Here is a 20,845-nt window from a genome sequence, read left to right as displayed (position 1 = left end):
AAGATCCTGATATGCAAAGATATACAACTGAAGGTTAGGATTGTCCGTACTACCATATTTCCAATCACTGTGTATGGATGTGATAGTTGGATGGTAAAGAAAGCTAATGGGGGGAAATCAATTCATTTGATATGCAGTGCTGGAGAAAAGTTCTGCAGATCCAATGGACTGCTAAAAAACCAAACAAATCAAGCCTGAACTCTCCCCTGAAAGCCAAGGTGACTAACTTGAGACTGTTGTACTTCGGCCACATCATGGGAAGGCATGCCTTGCTAGAAAAAACAATAATGCTTGGAATGGTAGAATGCAGTAGGAAGAAAGGAAGACTGCATACATGATGGATAGCCTTAATCAAAAAGGACAAGGCCCTGAGTTTGCAATTGCAAGGCCTGAGCAGGGAGGTTTAGCTTGGGGCGTTTTTGAGGTGTCTCTTTCATAGGATTGCCATGAGTCGAGGTCAACGCAAAGCTAGTTAACAACAACAATGGGGCTGATATTAGCCTGGGGAAAAGATACCAGAATGTACAGTATATTAATGCATTCAGTGTGCCATGTTTGGGAGGCAAAACCTAGAGCAGTGAATATTGAAGAAAATGAAATGCAGTGGGCAGTTTCTTCTATGTGTACTCTCAGCAGCTTTTGATGAATTCATTAATTTGTTCTTCGGGGCACACTAGAGCATAGGACTCTGTCTATACCAGACTCTGCCTATACCACCTTAGAATTCTGGCGTATCTGGCTCAGACTGTCAGAGTTACTAACTGGTTCTGCTGAGATTCAGATAGAAGTCTCTTCCAAGCTTGCCTGAAGGTGCCAGGTATTGAATCTGCATACAAAGTCTGTACCCTTTAGCCTCTAGCACTCTGGCCCTTCCACTATAAGTTTACTTTCTGGCACACCATTTGGGAATTGCTTTGATAAGGTAAAGAAGGGTCAAGCAAGTTTTTAATAAACTCTGAATTACAGGAATGAATGTCAATATGAGCTTCAGTGGGAACTGCTGGCAAGACAGAATAGTGTAAACAGCACCGCTGTTTATAGTACTGTATTCAGAAATTTGAAACTGGTAGCCCAGTTTAGAAGCACATCTATTGCCTGCTTAGCATTTTAATTAATCAAGTTTAAATATTTTTGTGTTACAGGGGTCTTATTAAAATATACGTTAGCAGGAAGTTCTATTTAATTTCCAACTATTTCTTCATAAGATTTGAAATGTAAGAAAGAAAGAAAATCAAAATTAGTGACAATAATTGTGACAAGTGTAACTAATTAAATGAATTCACTTTATTTATTTTTATACATGTAGCATTTAATATTAACTCTGCAAATGCGTGTAGCTTAGAAACTGCCAGAGAGCCAAACCTTTGGGAAATCCTTCCCACTTTAGTGTAGTGTTTTAATCAATCTATTATTAGGTGACTGTGGATTCCTTATATAATTCATTACAGGTAATTTTGTTTGTCCTGGTTAATAATCTTGGGACACAACACAGATTGGTGCAGCTAGAACAACTCTTGTTAAGGGAAGAACTGAGTGTTCCAAGAAGCATAACGTTGGTTCTGATAAATTCAAGTCCACTGATTCCACACACACACCACTTGCCAGCTCCTTAATGTCTATTGTGATTGGTCTCATCATTGCCCAATGTCATTTGATGCACATTCCCCTAATTCCAATCCACACTAGTAGATTCTGCTAATTGAGAGAAGGAAACACACACAGCACAAAGACAGCAGAGCACATAGTAAGTTGCATTAGGTGTCACAGAATTACTGCTTCCTATTATCTTCTGTGTATTTTAATGTAGTCTAATTTTGTCTTTAATTAAATGATTCATTAAAAGGAAGTGTGATAAAAGTTTGAAATAATCAGCAGTAAAAGAATATTGATTTGAAGTAAATTGTTATAATAGTTCAAAACTTTCTACCTGCATCACACTATTAGCTCATGTTCAGCTTGTGGTCTACTAGGATCTAGGAGTCCTAGTAGACCACAAGTTGAACATGAGTAAAAAGGCCAATGTGATTCTAGGATGCATCAACACAAGTATAGTGTCTAGACCAGGAGAAGTAATAGTGCCATTCTATTTTGCTTTGGTCAGGCCTCACCTGGAATATTGTATACAGTTCTGGGCACCACAATTAAAAAAGGATGTTCACAAGCTGGAGCGTGTCAAAAGGAGGGCGACAAAAATGGAAACCATGCCCTATGAGGAGAGATTTGAGGACCTGGGTATGTTTAGCCTGGAGAAGAGAAAATAAGTACAGTAGTGATATGATAGCCTTGTTTAAATATTTGAAGGGATGTCATACTGAGGATGAAGCAAGCTTGTTTTCTGCTGCTCTAGAGAATAGGATCTGGAACAATGGATGCAAGTTATAGGAAAAGAGATTCCACATAAACATTAGTAGTAACTTCCTGACAGTAAGAGTTGTTTGACAGTGGAACACACTCCCTTGGAGAGTGATGGAATCTCCTTCTTTGGAGGTCTTTAAACAGAGGCTGGATGGCCATTTGTCAGGGGTGCTTTGATTGTGTGTTCCTGCATGGCAGAATAGGGTTGGACTGGATGGCCCTAGTGGTCTCTTCCAACTGTTTGTTTTTTGAGTCTATGATTCTACCCCTTTTGTTTCCTAATTAACACTATTACTATCTGCATTCCTTCTGAATCACTGGTCTACAATATAGTCAGCCCAACCTATCCACAAATTCTTTATCCATGGATTCAAGCATCCACACTTGAAAATATTTTAAAATATATATAAATCCCCAAAAAGCAAACCTTGATTTTGCTATTTTATATAAGGGACACAGTTTAACTAAGGCATCTACAGATTTTGGTATCCACGGGTGTCCTGGAACTACACCCCAGTGGATATCACTGTACAGGAACAGTGGCCTTATCTTACCTAACAGGTCTGTTGTAATAATAAAATAACATACACCATACTTACTTGCTTGCTTAATTGATATTATTTATTATAAAATCAAATGAGATCATTAGAGTAATAAACACATATAATAACACATTTAGTAATAAATTGAACATAAAATAAATGTATTTACAGGCACAGCTCAATTAACAAGGCCTCTGACAAAGAAGCTCCTTCGTGCAAAGGCTTTAAATATCTTTTTCTCCTTGTCTAAGCCTCAAACTTGTGGTTTGTGATGACCTGCTGTTTACAGTGTGCATCTTTTCAATGTCCTTTCCTGTTATCCTGTGTGAGAATATCTGTGTCAGCATATTTGTGTCATTCATGATGGGGAAATTTTTTTTGCATTTCAAAAGCTACAATTTCAGTGAAAAGGTATGCTACAGCTGTTCTCCATTATGTAGTAGTTTCCTAATACAGGAAGAGTTTTCTTCAACATCCCACCTCCCAACAGTCTGAGGAACGTCCAGCAACCTGTGGACGAACAGAGTCAATAGTTTGTGTAGTTCCATTCATTGTGATAACATATAGTGAAGACATTATCTTGGTGGCTGTTCCCCCATGTCCTCTGGAGTTCTCTATTTAATTTCAAGATTTTTTTCTTCAAAGCATTAATGTAAACCTTTAAGACATAAGTAACATTTTAATGGATGGAGAAAACACTGAGTGCATAACTTACATTTCCTACTTATTATAGTTTAAATAATTTCCTTCCTGAGACTGAGTGTACTTCCAGACAAAATTTTATTGCACAATCAGTGTGATTTGCTCATTCACATTTTACAGTTTATCCAAATATTGTCATAATGATTTTGTGCATAGCCCACACTGTTGTTCCCCACTTATTGCAAAACAACTTCCCTAATAGCTGGCAACAAAGAATTGAAACAGCTAAGTCAGGATCATCTCTACCATAGTAAAGTGGGATCTTGTTATCCACTGGGGTTTGGTTCCAGGACCCCCCCCCCCCCCCATGGATAACAAATGACTGGGGAACTTGGAAGTCTCACCAGTGGCATCACTAGGGTTGGCACTAACCAGTGTGGTAACCCACTGTGTCACTCCCCATTGACCTCCTCCAGAACCACACCATATAGAATCCTTAGTACTGTAATGTCTTTTGTACTAATGTTACTCATAAATCATAATTCCCATGTATCACTGGATGTGATGGTAATAGTTGTAACATAAACAACTAGCAAAATTAAAATTATACCTTCAAATTACAATATCATATGCTTAACTGAAATATGTTTACGTATAGATAGCTTCATGTAGTCAAAGTAAAAATTTGGTAAGATGTGATGTTTTAAAGAAAATGTTACATTTAATTTTTTTTTAAATAAAATTAATTTAAAAATAAATTTTTAAATTTATTTTTTTAAATCCCTGGAGTCTCATCTTTCTTCTTCCATAGAGCCTCACTCCTATCACACAATGCGTTCCATGTTTTAGAGGGACACAGGCAAACATAATAGCCCATGTCTGCCAAAAGGCAGGTGTTTGGGGACCTGTGGTGTCGCCTCCCTTAGGGTATCATCTAGTGTGGCCCACACACCAAGTACCCTCCAGTCACTGTATTCATATTCATTTACTCACAATAAGTCAAAATTAACTCAATGGCAAATAACAACAATAAAGTAGCTGATCTCTAGGGATTTGTTCCAAATCCCATTACTCAGAATTGTTGTTTGAAATCTTTCATGTGACCCTTTGCAGGAACACATCATCTTGGGATCAAAGTGCTAGAGGTCTGTGGACTCCTTCCTCCACAGAGTTGACAGAGAGATTGACAAATACATATATTTCATTTGATATCATTATTGGTTATTAGTTCCAAAATGACTGAAAGCTCAATGTTTAGGTTGCTTCTATTGTAAATTTTTTAAAAAATTTCATTAAAAACATTTCTATATCTCCTTTTAATAACAAATATCCAAAGTGGTGCACAAGACAAAATAATATAAAAACCAATAAGAAAAAGCCCTTGAACAATCCAATACACTATCCAACCTGGAAGTAATGTAGGCTGGTCAGAAAACACCAGTTTGAAACAATGAAGTCTCAAGCATGCAGCAAAATAAGGGTATTGATGATCATGCCTTGCAAGCTGGTTCAAAAGTGTAAGTGGCTATCAAAGTGAAGACCTTCTTGCCAGTTGGATAATGGATGTTGACAACCTGGAGCATGTCCAGAGAAGAGTGACCAAAATGGTGAAAGGTCTAGAAACTTTGCCCTATGAAGAGAGACTTAGTGAGTTGGGTCTGTAACATGTTTGGCCTGCAGAAGAGAATGTTAAGAGGTCATATGATAGCTCTGTTTAAATATTTCAAGGGGTGTCATATTGAGGATGGGGCAAACTTGTTTTCTGCTGCTCCAGAGAATAGGACCTGGAACAATGGATGCAAGCTAGAAGAAAAGAGTTTTCACCTGAACATTAGGAGAAACGTCCTGACAATAAAAGCTGTTTGACAGTGGAACACACTTCCTTGGAGAATGGTGGAGTCTCCTTTGCTGGCGGTCTTTAAGCAGAGGCTGGATAGCCATCTGCCGGGGTGCCTTGATTGTGAGTTCCTGCATGGCAGGGGGTTGGACTGGATTGCCCTTGTGGTCTCTTCCAATTCTATGACGTTATGATTCTATGAATGGCTGAGACCTTAAGGCCAGGAGGCCTTAATCTGCTAATTTTAGTGTGCAAGCAGGATAATATGGAAGAAGGAACTCCTGAGCTTAAAGACAACAATGTGCTGTTAATGTTCTCTCTGTGAGATTTACTCTGTGATTGCTAATTCACACTTGTAATCTATTGCTTGATCCTTTGATCAGGTGTGAATTTATCATGAGATACTGAACAAGAATACAGCTGTTCTGTTTCAACACTTTTCCTATTAGTCTCTGCACACATATTCCCCTGTGTAATCAATACCATCACCCCTGTTTTTCATTTGCTTTGTGGTCTGAATATTGTCCAAATATTCCTGCCTCAGAGGGTAGACGTGCTTGTTTATACTTATTCATATTTATATAATTTAATGAAAAGCCAAGCACTGATGCCAAATAGTGGCCTCAAGAGAATTTCAATAAAGTCTCCAAGTCCTGCAATTTGGCATGCTAGTGAGATTTCCATATTTGTACTTTCAGACTGCCTGTATATTGATTATTATTTGTCAAGAACTGACTGTGCTTGGCAGTGAACAAAGCACAGAGGCAGACATAAGTTCTGCCACGTGCACACAAAAAAAAACTTTTTAAAAAATCTATACTGTGACAAACAAAAGAGTGTTTGGTGGTGATGAAGTGATTGACTAAGCTGCCCCATTGTTACAGATGCCAGGGCATGAAAAAAGAGGCTGTAGCTGCAGCATTCAATAGACAAAGCTAAAAGATCTACTGGGGAATGACTGAGTATACCCATGATGAACTGGGGAAAGGAAGTCAAGTTATGAATTCTATATATCAGTACTTCCAATTAAATGCTGGGCACAGAATACGTTTAGAGGAAGAGGTCTCACAAACGGAACAGACTGTGAGCTATTGTTATTGAATCCAAATATAGCAATATTATTTAGATTATACTGCAGGGGCAGGAAACCTCAGACTCCAGGGCCAAATCCAGTCCCTGTGAGTTCCCCAGATAGTCACACGTACAACTATGTCCTTTGATGCCTTCCCATTTTTGTACAGTTTTCCCCCAATCTAAAAGGCTAAACCATTACTCCTAAGGCTTAATTACAGGCAGTACATAATATGCTGGTATCTTTGGTCTCAAGATGGCCTTTGCATTTGACCTGGCCCACCACTGGAATGAAGGCTTTGAGGACTTCTCTCAACTGAACTACAGGAAAAGAAAGAGAGCCCACTTAAACATTAGACAGAACTTCTTGACAGTAAGAACTGTTTGAGAGTGGAATACGTCACCTTGGAGGGTAGTGGAATCTCCTTCTTTAGAGGTGTTTAAACAGAGGCTGGATGGCCATCTGTCAGGAGTGGTTTGATTGTATATTCCTGCATGGCAAGGGGGTTGGACTGGATGGCCCTTGTGGTCTCTTCCAACTCTATGATTCTATGAATTCATCCCTTGGACTGAAAGAGATTCATCATCCTGCTTTATTGTATGCTACCAGTATCAGCAGTGCTGTCAAACACTATTCTGCTTTATAACAGCATGATAAAATGAACAAAGGTATCACAAGAACAGAAGAAGAACCCTGATGGATGCTGAATCATGCACCCATCATCCTGAGTCTTACACTGACCAACCAGATACCTATAGAAGCCTACCAGCAAGTAATGCCTCATTTTTATTTTTATTCATGACAATTAACAAAAGCAATAGAACCAAAAGAAAAGACAAAAAAGAAAACAAAGACAACCTCCCTCCATAAAGAACAATCCACCAAGCATTACAAACACTGGTTTTAGATTTAGCTCTGTCCAAAAATGATTACACAATATATATTTATTAATAATTGTGTTAAAGAGATGACACAGAAATGTTCACTGACATGATGGTAAACCACAAAATGGACCATGCTTAGTAGCTGATGAATTAAAAAGAGACCAAACTGTACCAAAGTGCCTTTTTTCAGTTTGCTTCTAGCCAAGTCAGTTATTTGGAAGAACAAGTTCCCATATATGGACCAGCCAGAACTGAAAACAAGTAATGCTTTATGAAGACAAGGGCATCGTCATTTAGTTGTCACCATCAAGCAACTACCGTAATATTGGGGTTGCATACTGCCTTTGAATGATATATAATTATTCTAGTTAACAGTCATTAGACTTGGGCTGTATCCACTTTGCAGAAACAAAGCAGTTTAACACCAATTTAACTGACATGACTCTGTCCTACAGAACCCTAAGATTTGCAGTTTGGTGAAGCACCAGAGGTCTCTGACACCAGGATGAATAACTCACCAAACTACAAATCCCAGGATTCTGTAGAATAATGTCATGGCAGTTGAAGTAGTAGTGTCAATTGCTATAATTCTGCAGTGTCGATACACACCTGGACTCCATTAATTTGTCTAATGATTAAGCTTGCCAAAGTCTTTGGGGGAAAGGATATGAAATTAACTCCTGTTAGTCCAACTGAATGTTATTTCAAAGTGGTGAGGTGCTGGCATTTAATACCATGGATTTAAAACATCCAGTGTCTCTTCATTGTTTTGGCTATGTAATTTTAATTAGACATATTATGGCTGCAATGCTACACTTACCTAGGAGTAAAGGATTTATTTCTGAATTCAGTGGGTCATACTCTTAGACAGATGGGTTTATGACTGTGCTCCTAAAAGTGCTAGAGATATCACAAAATTCAGGAGATTTATATTATACCCGCTTAACTGTTTTAATTATACTACACGATCCAATTATAATTGTAGGAAATCTGAGAGATTTAGGTTCTAAAACAATTATATAAAATGGTTGTATATAATTATTTGAAACTGAAATATGTATCATTTAAAAATAACAGATAGGATTTTGCTGCAGAAAAAGAAAAGAAGCCTTGAAAGATAATCTCCTACAATATCATGGGACGTTAAGCTTTGCTTTGAGCTGAAGTGTTTGGACTTCACAAACTGATACAATTTAGAGATGGCAAACATATATATTGGAATAGGCAGAATAAAAGTTGAGCAGAATAAAAGTGACCAAGCTGAACTGCTGGGTCACACAATAAAGGATGGTCAAGAATAAATAATTAATGCATTATGTAGTATTGTAGAATTTTATGGTTTTGCAGTTTTAATAAATTGCCAAATAAATAATGCCTTTATTTTTTCTTTACTTTCTTTACTTTTAAGCAAATTATGTACTACTCATCCTTATAGAGAAAAAAAGTGGTGGATAGGAGGGAGTCAAAGAACTGAATATATTGTTTACATAGGATATTTGTGTTCCAGTCTTGAAACATGTGGCCTTTCTCTACCAAAAGTGAGTTCATTTGTTAGTGTGTAATATGTTGGAGATGCATTTTTCTCCCAAAGATGATGCCAATAGCATACAGGCTCTGTCTCCATTTGTCTTACATTGATGGGCAATAATTACATGATAATCACAATAATAAGCTTGTGTAGGTTTTTAAAAAACCATACATAAAATCTATGCCCCTTTATTTCCTACCCAAGTGTCAAATTTACATGTTTTTGCACACAAAGAAAAGCTGAACTCCTTTGCCACAGAATAAAAGTCATTTTTAAGCAATGAAGATTAAAGGTGGGAAGCAGAGGTGACAGTGGAAGACAGGCTCTCCTTTTAGAGCCTATCTACTTGCCATAACAGGTTGCTCTGTGTCAGCTGGATATTAAATTATTTCTAAAACCCTTCTCACAAAGGGTTAAGGTTGCTGCTGTTTCTCTTGTGCTTCTGTGTCTTAATTGCTCTCTTCCTACGGTAAAGCAAAGCAAAATGGTAGGTTTTCTTCTGCAATATGAATGTGCTTTAATTACATTTGGGAAAAGCAAAGAAGAGAATGGGAGTGTGCCAACATTCATGCTGTCTGTCATCTACAGCTTATTGATGACAAGGAGTTGAAAGCTTGGCAGTTACTCTTGTAAACAGCAGCCTGGCCAATGAGGAATGGAAAATTTATATAAAATATAAAGAAGAAAAGGGGAGAACCAATATTCAAGAGAGAACGAAATCAGAACAAAGGCCATGAAGGGACCTCAAACAATGGCCTTATCGAAATAGGAAAGACAGTAAATAAATAGCTGGCTTTTTTCAATTAAAAATGTTATCAGAAGAACATGAAAGCATAAAAACAGTGTCTTTCTTGGATAGTATTAAATAGACAACATTGCTGAAGAGATCTAGAAAGAGCTATTTGTTGTAAAAGCACATGGAATCAGTATGAAGTATTGTTCCATCTATAGTGCTATAGATGAGGTGCTACTCTGAGAAACCTCTATACGCGAATCTCCACTTAGACTGACGGTTTTATTGCACAGTATAAAAATCCAAATTACTGGTGCTGAATTCAATTCAAATTTGGGATGTATCTGGATTTTATCACACACTTTTTTGCTTCCGATTCTGCCGGGCGGGTGCATCCCAGGTAACATCCGGCTAGAATCCAAGTTCAGTCGGCCTCTTTTCAAAGCCAGGAGCATCCCAGCTTTGCAAATCGGCCAGCTGAACTGAGATTCTAGCCAGATGTTATCTGGGATGCACCTTCCCGGCAGTGTCAGTGGCAAAAACGTGTGTGATAAATTCCGGATGCATCCCGAATTCAAATTGAATTCGGCAGCGGTAATTCAGATTTGTAAACTGTCTGATAGAGTGATAAGTGAGAAGGTGCCAAGTTAGCTTGGATTTATCACTGTCTACCAGCAAAGTACATAAAAGGAAGAACACAATATTTTGTGTCATTCACATTCTCTAGAAAGGTTGGCTACGATTAAACGTGGTGGTCTTTTCCTTATTAGATTATTAGCATGGAGGTGGACTACAGTGTTTATGATTGAAAATAAGATTCTTTCTTTCAAGTGGAAATTGTGTTTGCCTTGGATGCTATTCTACATTCAATAAATTCTGGGTTATGTTGTTGCCTTTGAAAAAATGAAGAAAGGGTACTGTATGTTTTCCACAATGCAATTGTCTTAACACTTAACCTGAAGACTCTGGTCATTTCAAAAGATTGCACAATATTGTGGACTTGTAGCTGGTCTTACTATCTCTGCTTTAAAATCTTAAACACAGAGAGATCATCGCCTTCTCAAATACCTTATTCCCCCACTGAACAGCTCTTACCATTAGGAAGTGGTATTTTTCTGTTTTTTGCTAAAGTTTAGTACAAAAGGAAAAGAAAACTCTGACTTTAAATGGCCAAAATTAAAGAGCAGGTAGTATAGTAAGAGACCATCTGCAAAGGATTAAATCACAACAGCTTGTGAGGGGTTTGAGCCACACAAAACGTGTAGAACAGAGGACTGATAAAGTGAGATGATGAAAATAAAAGAAACAGACTGAAATGCTGATATCTACATACTCCAAAGAAGAAAGAGTACAAAGAGATTCTTTCTTTGGGAGATCAAAATGACCAGGATAGCAAAGGTAGGATTTTGTTGGACAATATTTCACATTGCTTCTGCAAAAGGAAGCAAGCATCTATCCTACTGCCTCTACTCACAGACAAAGGCAATGATGTAGAACCAAACATACCTAAGTCTTCTTGGACCCTTTGAATCTCTGCTTTCAGGTGGCCCTACTCGAAAACATGCAGGGTTCTCCTTACTAAAGGGAAGTGAACATATTTTAAGGGAACTCGAATGGGATGGAGGCTGACACCCCTTGTTATCTTGCTGATAGCTGCTTTTGAAACCAAGAGGTCTGGAACAAAGGAGTTGGCCAGAATGAAGTAAATGAAAGGACATCTAGATTCTTGAACAATGATCCCTTGTGCGACTACACAGAGAGCTAAGCCAAGCCAGGCCTTCACTGCAGTGCACTTTTCTATTAAGAAAATTGTAGAACATTGTTGGCTACTTTATGAAAGTGTGTGTGTGTGTGTGTGTGTATATATATATATATATATATATATATATATATTCCCCTGTTTGCAAGTTCCTGTCCTAAACTATTGCAGATTTTATTGTTCTAATCAGCACTTTATTGTTGTTGTGTGCCTCCAAGTCATTTTTATTTTTATTTTTTACTTTCAGCAACCCAAAAGGAAGAGGGTAGATTAACGTTTAATCTATGCATTGCCAAAGCAGATGAAATGCATCCACAGAGAAAGGTAGGCTTGTATAAAATTTGTATGTTGTAATATATGTAGGCATACAGTCATTTAGGAATAATTGTTACAATAATTAATAACCACTGTAATTTTATCATTGATACAGACTTTTATGTATCCTATGATAAGCCACTTTGGGAAGACAGCAGTCTTCAAAGGCAGATAAGGAAGTAATTAATAATTTTTTCCAAAATATATATTAGTTTGATTTTTTAAATTATTTTATTAGGACAGCCTAATACAAACAGCACTAAAATGTACAAGCTTTTAAGATCTGTTGGCCTCTTCATCTGGCAGGATTAGAGTTGGTAAATAATGTTTAAAATATAATTTCTTATATTAACATAATTACATAATTATGTATGAACCTGTTTTTTCCAGGTTCTTTTTTCTCCAGAGGGAAGCCGTGTGGTTTGGCGGCTACAGCTTCCCCCTGGAGGAAATTAGGCTGTCAGCAGGCTGCCCTTTTGGGGTGGTCTGTCCCACGCCTTTGGCAAGATGTTACAAAGAGTCAAGGAGAAATCTGACTTGATGGTGTCTTGAGATACAATGGCACTGGAGGTAGGATTAACAAATTTCCTGTCTGTTTGATATCTATGTGGAAGAGGGAATTTTGGACATTGTGCCTTATGTGACAAGCGACACTTGTTTTTACACAAAAGTGATCTGCAGACATTCCAATAAGACTCTAGGTGATCTGATGATTTTAGATTTCAGGTAAATGAACTCTAAAATTCTAGGAATTAAGAAAGTAAAGTATGCTCTCCCAGTAGTGAAAATATGAGATCCATTTTCAGGTTCAGCACTGTCTCCAAATTATAATAGTAATAGCAGCAGCGAAAAATATTATACAGTGGTACCCCGGGATACGAATTGATCGCGTTACGAAATTTCCGGGATACGAAAAAAATAGATAGGAAAAAACTGTTCCGGGTTACGATAATTTTTTTGGGTTACGAAAAAAATATCGGCGCGAAATTCAAATGCGAAGCGCGGCTAGCGGCTTTCCAGCCGCTAGCCGCGCTTCGGAAAAGCCTTTTCGGGTTGCGAAATGTATCGGGTTACGAACGCCGCGGCGGAACGAATTAATTTCGTAACCCGAGGTAGCACTGTACATCTTACCTGAGAGGTGAAGACACCAACAAAGGCCTTGTGCTGATCAGCCTTAAAGGCCAGCTTGGGGGCAAAGTCAGGATGTAGCGTCTGCATAATGCAGCCCCAAAGAAATGCCATAAAGCCACAGTGCTGCGGCTATTGTGCCCTTTGCAGGGCGCAAAAATAAGCCACTTTTTGTGCCCTACAAAGGCCAGATCGGGGCCGTGGCGTATGGTTGCCATGGCTCCAATCTGGCTGTAAAAGGGGTGGCTGTAAAAGAGGAGGCCACCCCTCTCAACAGCCGCTTACTCATTTTGTTGTTTCTGTGCTGGTAATGGACAGCTTCAATGTTTCTGCTTTCTGTTGCTATATTTCTTAATTTTTAAACTAGGCTTGGACTGGCAGATGTAGCAATAAAGCAATGGAACCAATTATCTGCTTCTCCAAAGGCTGGACTGTAACTTCAGTGAGCCCTAGGGAGCAGAGCCAATAGTGAGGAATGCAGAGAGCTGCAGTCTGACAACATCTACAAGGCAGTATGATTCCCTCTGCTGCAGTAAGTGATGTCTCTAAGGAGAAAACTGTCTTCCAACAGTTCTTCAAAACAGAGGGCTATGAACGAAATGGAAAGTCCTAGCAGGGCTGATGGGGAATTTGTGTCATCCCTCTTGCTAGATATGCGATTTCATAACTAATAACTGGAGCTGGACATGTTTCAGAGTTGGAATGACCTGTGGAAACCAGAAGTAGGAATCATGCTGACCAGAGGACATGCAGAGACCTATATAAAACTAAGGCCCGGGACAGATGGGCTAAAAGCGGCGTGCCACTGCCGATACTAGGATTCAGGAGCGCGCAGTAACCGCACGCTCCCGAACCCTAGCGTGTAATGGCAGGGCATCATGGTGGCGTCCCATCCATAGAGGCACCACCATGATGATGTAAGTGAAGTACAGTGTACAGAAGTAGCTGCTCGTTGCTTACGTCACTGGTGCGCCAATGGCATACCCATGACATGTGCCCGGCGACTTAAAAAGAACCCTTTTTTCCTGGGTTCTTTTTACTGCGGAGGGACACCAAGTGTTTGCCTGCTGCGGTGTCCCTCCAAAGTTAAAACGGATGCCTCCAGTCAGCCCTTTCAGGGCGGTATGTACCGTGCCCAAGATAGATGCTAAATGGGTTTGCTGATCACCTTCAACCCCCCCCCCCCCCCGGCACTCTTTTCATTTCTGCTTACAATGGAAGCAAAGGGAGTTGTATCAAAAAGCGATCAGTGACAATGTCCTTTACCTTTACCCCACCATATGATGATATTGCTATATACCCTTCCTGACCAATAAATAATCTGATCAAATCTGATCATTGTAATCTCTGGAGCTAAAGCTATCAGCCCGTGTGGACCCTTTTGTCAATTCCCTGGAAAAGCCATTAAAGCATTTGTTATACCAAATATAATGGAAACTACCCCTGGAGGTTATGAAATGGTGTACAAATCTGCCCCAACCCTAGCCACATTGTCTGAGTCTCTTTAGGTTTGGGAATCAGTGCTCCCTTTAACTCCTGATTCCGCTCTATCCAGTCTTCCACACCTGTCTTTCCAATAATCTTGTGTGATTTTCAAGGTCACCTTGGTTGTTTATGTCTCCATACATCCTTGCACATTTGTAAATAAAATATTTTATTTACCGAAACTGGAGGACTCTCTGCAGTTACCCATTTCTTGCAGGCCTCCTTTGAGCTACAATCTCCCCAGATTTCAAGGAGACAGTAAGCATTGTGGATTGAAATCTTTTAGACTAGCAGTTTGACCATGTAAACTGACGCTCAACCTCAGAGGCATACAATGGTAAATCTATTCTGAATATTCCTTGCCAGGAAACCTTATAGAAAGGGTCACAAGTCAGAGTCAGTTTAAAGGCACATAACAGAGTAGGGATGGTAGGGAAATTTGTGTTTTTTATCTTTCCCCCAGTCTTGAAACTCACCTCCAACCCTAAACTTGAAACAGTGGTACAGGTACTGTTTCAGGCTGCCTGGAGCTATGACACACTTGTAAGAAAAGGAAAAAGTGTAAAGTATTGTTACAGAACCCATTTGTGAAACAAGCTCGTTTATTTATTTATTTGGAGTATTTATACTCCACTCTTCATCCACAAAGGCTCTCAGAGTGGCTCATATATTGTGAGGTTTAATACATTTATGAAACAAGCTTATATACTGTGAGGCTTAATACAATGCAACTTCTTTAGATGGTTCTTCCTCACACAACTGATAGGGTGCTTGTTGCACTTATGTAGTAGCTGCATGGAAGAATCTAGTGAAAGGGTTTCCAGTTATTTGTCTGAACAACTCTTGCTATTGATGGAATACCTGAAATGGAATGCAAATTGGAAACTTGTCTGAACTCTGTACAAGTTGTTAGCTGTATTTCCTAGACCAGATGTCAGTGTAGATAGATCTTAATGAATTCTTATTTTGTGGTTTATTTATGAATTTATTTAGGTTTCCTGTTCTTATAAATTAGTAAATGTAATGTCACGTGTCTCTATTTTGTTGAGAACTCCTTTTGGAGCATGGAGATTCTTCAATACATCAGCACCTGCTGGGTGATATTAACATGATTTGGTACCAGTTCTGCTTTAAAAAACCACTCATTTGCCCTGAAGGATTTAATTCTTATGGAAACCTTTGAGCATATGGATATCTTGTGTGTGGGTGAATCTGAGGTATCGTTCCCACTCACTCTCCCTCTCTCTTGATTTCTTTCTCTCTCTTTCTCTCTCTGTGGAATTACCGGAAGATCTACATATTCATAGATACTGCATCCTGACATCCACAATTATGCATCAGATTTTTAAAAGCCAAAGGACAATGTTACTTCAGAAAAGGTCTCAGATCTTTATAGAGGAAGGGACTATTTTGGCATCTTCTTCCCCAGGGGGTTGAAACCTTTTTGAAGTTGGTGTACTTATCAGTGGTAGCTGCTGAAGTTGTAAACAAAGCCTTTCAATTTGCAGCTGCAGAGCAGAGTAGAGCGGATCCCAGTTGAAAAATCCAAACATCCTAAATGTAAAGAGGAGCTGGGATGTACCCTATATCCCTGTTTGCTTCCAGTTCAGCCTACTTTTGTTGACAGGCAAGTTGCAAAGTAAGCTTAAACCATGTGCAGTAGACACGGCTACAGGGCTGCAAGCAACTACAGCCTTTTCCCCAACTTCCAAGGAGGTAGGGCCAGAGTGCATGTCACATTCTCCATCCCATCCATAGCAGAATTTTAAAAGGCCTGAACTGGACTTTTAACACTCATGCACACTCACACACTATTTCTTGGAACTCAAAAGACTGAAAAATATTTCCACTATTTCCACTATTTCTAGCATCTCCCCCCTCCCCATGTCAGCACTTATTCAAAACCCAAAGGGTATACCACTATTTTTAATATGTGGCAATTTGTTATATTTTATTTTGATTTTGTACTTCATGTTTTTGTAACCATTTTGGAAACACTACTGATAGGAATCATGAACATATTTTAAGCAAGAAAGCAAATGAAATATATGAAATGGTAATGTAATATGTCACCAAAATCCAAATGCCTGATTCACTAGCTCTACCTGTTGACTAACGTAATATTTGAGTATAACTTCTTGTCGTGTAATTGTCAGCCCACATGAACTTATGCAATACTTTTTTAAAAAAATTATGAACCAGACCTATGCCACAACCATGGATAGCAAAAACGCTCTTCGCTCTGGGGCAGGAGCCAAAGTGCTGTCCCCACGTATTGTGTGCCTTCCCGCCAGCCAGACATGAACCCAGAGGTGCCCCACACATACACTATGAAAAGAAGAGAGAGGCAGTGGCAGTGGAAACCTCACAAATGACACCACTGCCAGCCTCCACATGATTGTCATGTGCTTTTTCAACATTGCAACCATCACTGCCTATAGTCATTTTCTCTTCCTTTTTTTAATGGCAAGGAGGGTGGGGAGGGGACATCACTATCTACTTTTTCCTTCAGTCTGGCAAGGAGCTTGGCTGTGCTGTTACATGTGCAGCCCAGCAGCTTGTGTGTGTTCAGAGTTGGCTCCCATTAGCACTGAAAAGCAGCTGTGGCATCTCTCAAAAACAGAACATACCCTCCAGGATGGTGGAACACCTCCATTCTGCCATCAGAGGCAATTGTTTCACCAGGCATCATGACAGAGCCACCCAGCCCTGATAAACACTCAAGTGCCCTGTTCAATGTGTGAGTATTAGAAATGGCTAAATGGTTGGTTAAAAACAATGTTTCTCCCGAGTTCAGGATGGGTGGCTGGGAGCTTGGAGCCAGTTCTCTCCTCCTCCTCTGCAGCAAGCACGAGCCCCATGATATCTAATGGGGCTTGAGCATATATGCTTTTTGCCTTATGTGTGTGGGGGGTGGTGGTGGTTGAGAACAGATCCCCTGCGTAAGGCAAGGGCAGACTATATTATTATGTTGTAATCCACCCTGATTCCCTAGGGGAAAGGTGGAATATAAATTATTATTAATATTGGTTGAGAAAGATTCCTATCTGAAACCCTGGAGGACAACATGGCAGCATAAGATAATAATGAATTAGAGGGTCCTTTGGAATAACAGATACCTATTCTTGTATGGCTGATTAATTAGGCTGAACTGCAAACCATTAAAAGGGGGAATCACATTTGACGCAATTTTGCAAAGATTTGTACCAATTCTTTTCAAATGATTTCTAGCCAAATTTTGTTCACATTTCATTCTTGTTTGTCCCCAATCTTCCAAAATGCATTTTGGTGACAGGTGCCTGCAAATCCTACCCAAAGGAGCAACTCATGCTCCTATTTTCTCGTGGTGCTTTGCTTTGACATTCCCGCCAGCTGTCCCTCCTTTCTCGCTGTGTACAAGGAACTCTGTATTTTTTGCAGGTATTTTGGTTGTTGAGATAATAGGACATCTCAAACAGAGGCAAAAAAATTTTGTGTTGCATATACTCTTCAAATGCTCAAGCACATGAAGAAATTCTAGAAGGCCTTAAGTTGATGCCACAGCAGAAGTTCAGAAAGTTGTCAAGATTGCTTTAACAGCACTTCTGACTGGCTCCAGAAAATCTCATGAAATCAGGACAACAGTTTTATAGATATATAAGGAAGTAAATTGATATAAGTATTCTCAGGTGTAATCTACAATTTATCATTGTTGTTTCCCTCACAGGTTTTAAGCCTCATTGTTGGCCCTTCTGAACCTCTGGGCCTCTGGGAAGTTTATCCTCTGCCTTATGTGCACACCCTGATAGCCCTTTGGTGCTATCTGTTGGGAGAAAATAGTGTCCTTTTTGTTATTTAAGCAAATGCTGGAATAATTTCTGACTATAAAGCATTTTCTCCTGGATAATGTTTGGGGTTTATGTGTTTTGACTGAAACTGTGACGTTTTGGTTCTGCGGGATTTATAGTTCTATGGTTTATAGTGCTAGGTACGTCTTTGCATTTTGTGGCTCTCGCCTCTTCAAATGTCTCTGAGCAGAAAACATAATAGACCTATAAATAAATAATACTGTACCAGACTGCCATGCTGTTTGCACAGACACAGTGGTTTAAAAACGGCAACAAAGTGTCTTTGTAACACACTTCATTGTGTTATTTTGTCTTCCCAAGGGGGGCTCCAAATCATCTGCTCAAACTATGGCCCTGTACAGACAGTGCAAAATAAAGCTGCTTTGGGACACTTTGGAGGTATGCTGTTTAAATGACGCATGCATGAGCTTGCCTAGGCTTCATTTAAACAGCATACCTCCAAAGTGACCCGAAGCAGCTTTATTTTGCCCTGTCTGTACGGGGCTTATGTTTAAATTATGGTTTCCTGTAGATTTCCCCAGGCTATGTGGCTGCAATCTGGAAGAATCCATTCCTGATGTTTCGCCTGCATCTGCAGCTGACATCTTCAGAGGGCTGCGGCATGGAAGTACATGGGCTATATATATCCTTGTGTGACACTTGGACAGGGTTAAAGCCCCACAACAAACTTCAGCTCCTAGAATCCCATAGCACTTGAGCCAGACAAAGAGTTAAAAGCGGGGTTATGTCTCCAGTGTGGATGCACCCTCAGAGTCCACAAACCCAGGATGGAGTCCAGGGGTAGTGGAGGTTGTGTGTGTGTGTGTGTGTGTGTGTGGGGGTATTGCTTAGGGCTCCAAGACCCACACACAAAGAGAAGCCCCCCAAAATGGACTGACTGGAACCCCCCTCCTCCTCCTCTCCCTTCCTCCTAAAGTAACCTAAATGAACCATTTCCCTGCGTCTTTGTGTGATATATATACACACATACACACCATATACATATATATATGTGGTGTGTATGTGTGTACTGTATATATATATATATGTGGTGTGTATGTGTGTGTATGTATGTGTGTATATATATCACACAAAGATATATATATGTGGTGTGTATGTGTATGTATGTGTGTATATATATCACACAAAGATATACAGTATATATCACACAAAGATATATATATATATATATGTGTGTGTGTGTGTGTGTGTCTTTGTGTGATATATATACACACATACACACCACATATGTGATATATATACACACATATACACCATATCTATATATATATATATGGTCTGTGTGAGGGAGGTGAGGGAACTAGGGGGCTGGCGTTTGCAGGCAGGGTCCCCCCAAAGAAGGCGGAGAAAAAGAGAGGCTGCCAGAGATGGTTGCCTGCTTTAAAAGGAGGAGGAGGAGGAGGAGGAGGAAGAGGAAAAGAAGAGCAACAGTAACGGTAAATAAAAGGGATATCTGCACTGTCTATGCGCGCCAGGAGAGTGAGTATCTGGCTCGCCCTGTCTGGGGTTGTGGTTGTGGTGGGAGTGCTTTTGCTGGAGGGAGGGAGGCTTTTCTTTGGGGGGGGGGGGGGGGGCAGGGAAAGCCAAGAGTGGAGGGGAGCCCCCTCAGCCAGCAACCCCTTTGAGGGGAAGCCCCATCTCCAGAGGGGTCTCTGTGTGTGTTTGTGCGTAAAAAAGGCGCTAAGGAGACGGTTCAAGAAGAGGCGCCAGGCTTTTGCAAGCTGGAGACTCTTGCTCTGTGTTCTCATTTGCACCCTTCTTCTTCTTCTTCTTCTCCTTCTGCAGCCCTTCTCCTTAGGTTCCTGCCTTCAGCCCTGGAGCCTGCTTTTTGGCGGGGGATGCTTGGAAGGTAAGCAACAGCCGCCTTGGCCGGTTTTTTTGTCTTCTCTCCTGCAAGTGCTTGCTGCCCTCTTGGGTTTCCAAACGTTGGGTTTCCAGATTTTTCTTCCTCTTGTGGCGTTGTGTGTGTGTGAGAGAGAGAGAGAGTGTGAGTGGCCGGGGAGTGAGCCAAACCCCAGGCGAAAGGGCTCTCCAAAGTGTCCTCTTCCTCCTCCTCCTCCAGCCCTTAATCCCGAAGTTGCTTTGCTTTTGCAGAGTTCCTCCTGAGGGCAACAGAGGCACTGCACCTCAGCCTCTCCATCTCAGAAAGAGGCTGATGATAATAATGATGATGATCATAATAATATAACAGAGATCTTGTGGCATCTTTGAGACTCAATGAAAGAAAGAAGTGGGCAGCATGAGCTTGCCTAGGCTTCAGTCTACTTCCTCAGATGCACTTGGAAATAATAATAATAATAATAATAATAATAATAATAATAATAATAATAATATAGAGATCTTGTGGCACCTTTGAGACTCACTGGAAGAAAGAAATTGGCAGTATAAGCTTTCCTAGACATAAGTCTACTTCCTCAGATGCTTTTGGTGGAGTGGAAGCCAGGGACACACACATGTTATATATGCCACTGGCATTGACATTCTCACATACTTATGGCATATATATGTCTGTCCCTGGCTTCCACTCCACCAAATGGATCTGAGGAAGTAGACTGAAATCTACAAAGGCTCATGCTGCCAATTTCTTTCTTTCAGTTAGTCTCAAAGATGCTACAAGATCTCTCTCTACAGGGTAACATGGCTATACCTTTGAATAATAATAATAATAATAATAATAATAATAATAATAATAATAATAATAATAATAATAATAATTT

General features: G+C 39.8%; 1 protein-coding gene and 1 long non-coding RNA gene across 4 annotated transcripts in view; one reads left to right on the top strand and one right to left on the bottom strand.

Moving 5' to 3' along the window:
- The window catches only part of LOC121931194, a 972,450-nt gene that overhangs the window by 28,042 nt on the left and 923,563 nt on the right, over window positions 1–20,845 (bottom strand). The gene's annotated exons all lie outside the window — the stretch shown is intronic.
- The window catches only part of MPPED1 (metallophosphoesterase domain containing 1), a 95,197-nt gene continuing 93,826 nt past the window's right edge, over window positions 19,475–20,845 (top strand). The window contains exons 1-2 of one of the 2 annotated variants that reach the window (XM_042468637.1): window positions 19,475–19,564; window positions 19,914–19,977. The gene's annotated coding sequence lies outside the window, so the exon portion shown is untranslated. Of the gene's footprint in view, window positions 19,608–19,913; window positions 19,978–20,845 lie in introns of both variants that reach the window. The other variant, XM_042468636.1, reaches the window with a different exon arrangement.

Source organism: Sceloporus undulatus, chromosome 5, assembly GCF_019175285.1.
Source record: "Sceloporus undulatus isolate JIND9_A2432 ecotype Alabama chromosome 5, SceUnd_v1.1, whole genome shotgun sequence".
Classification (NCBI taxonomy): Eukaryota; Metazoa; Chordata; class Lepidosauria; order Squamata; family Phrynosomatidae; genus Sceloporus; species Sceloporus undulatus.
This window is presented reverse-complemented; position numbering and strand designations above follow the sequence as displayed.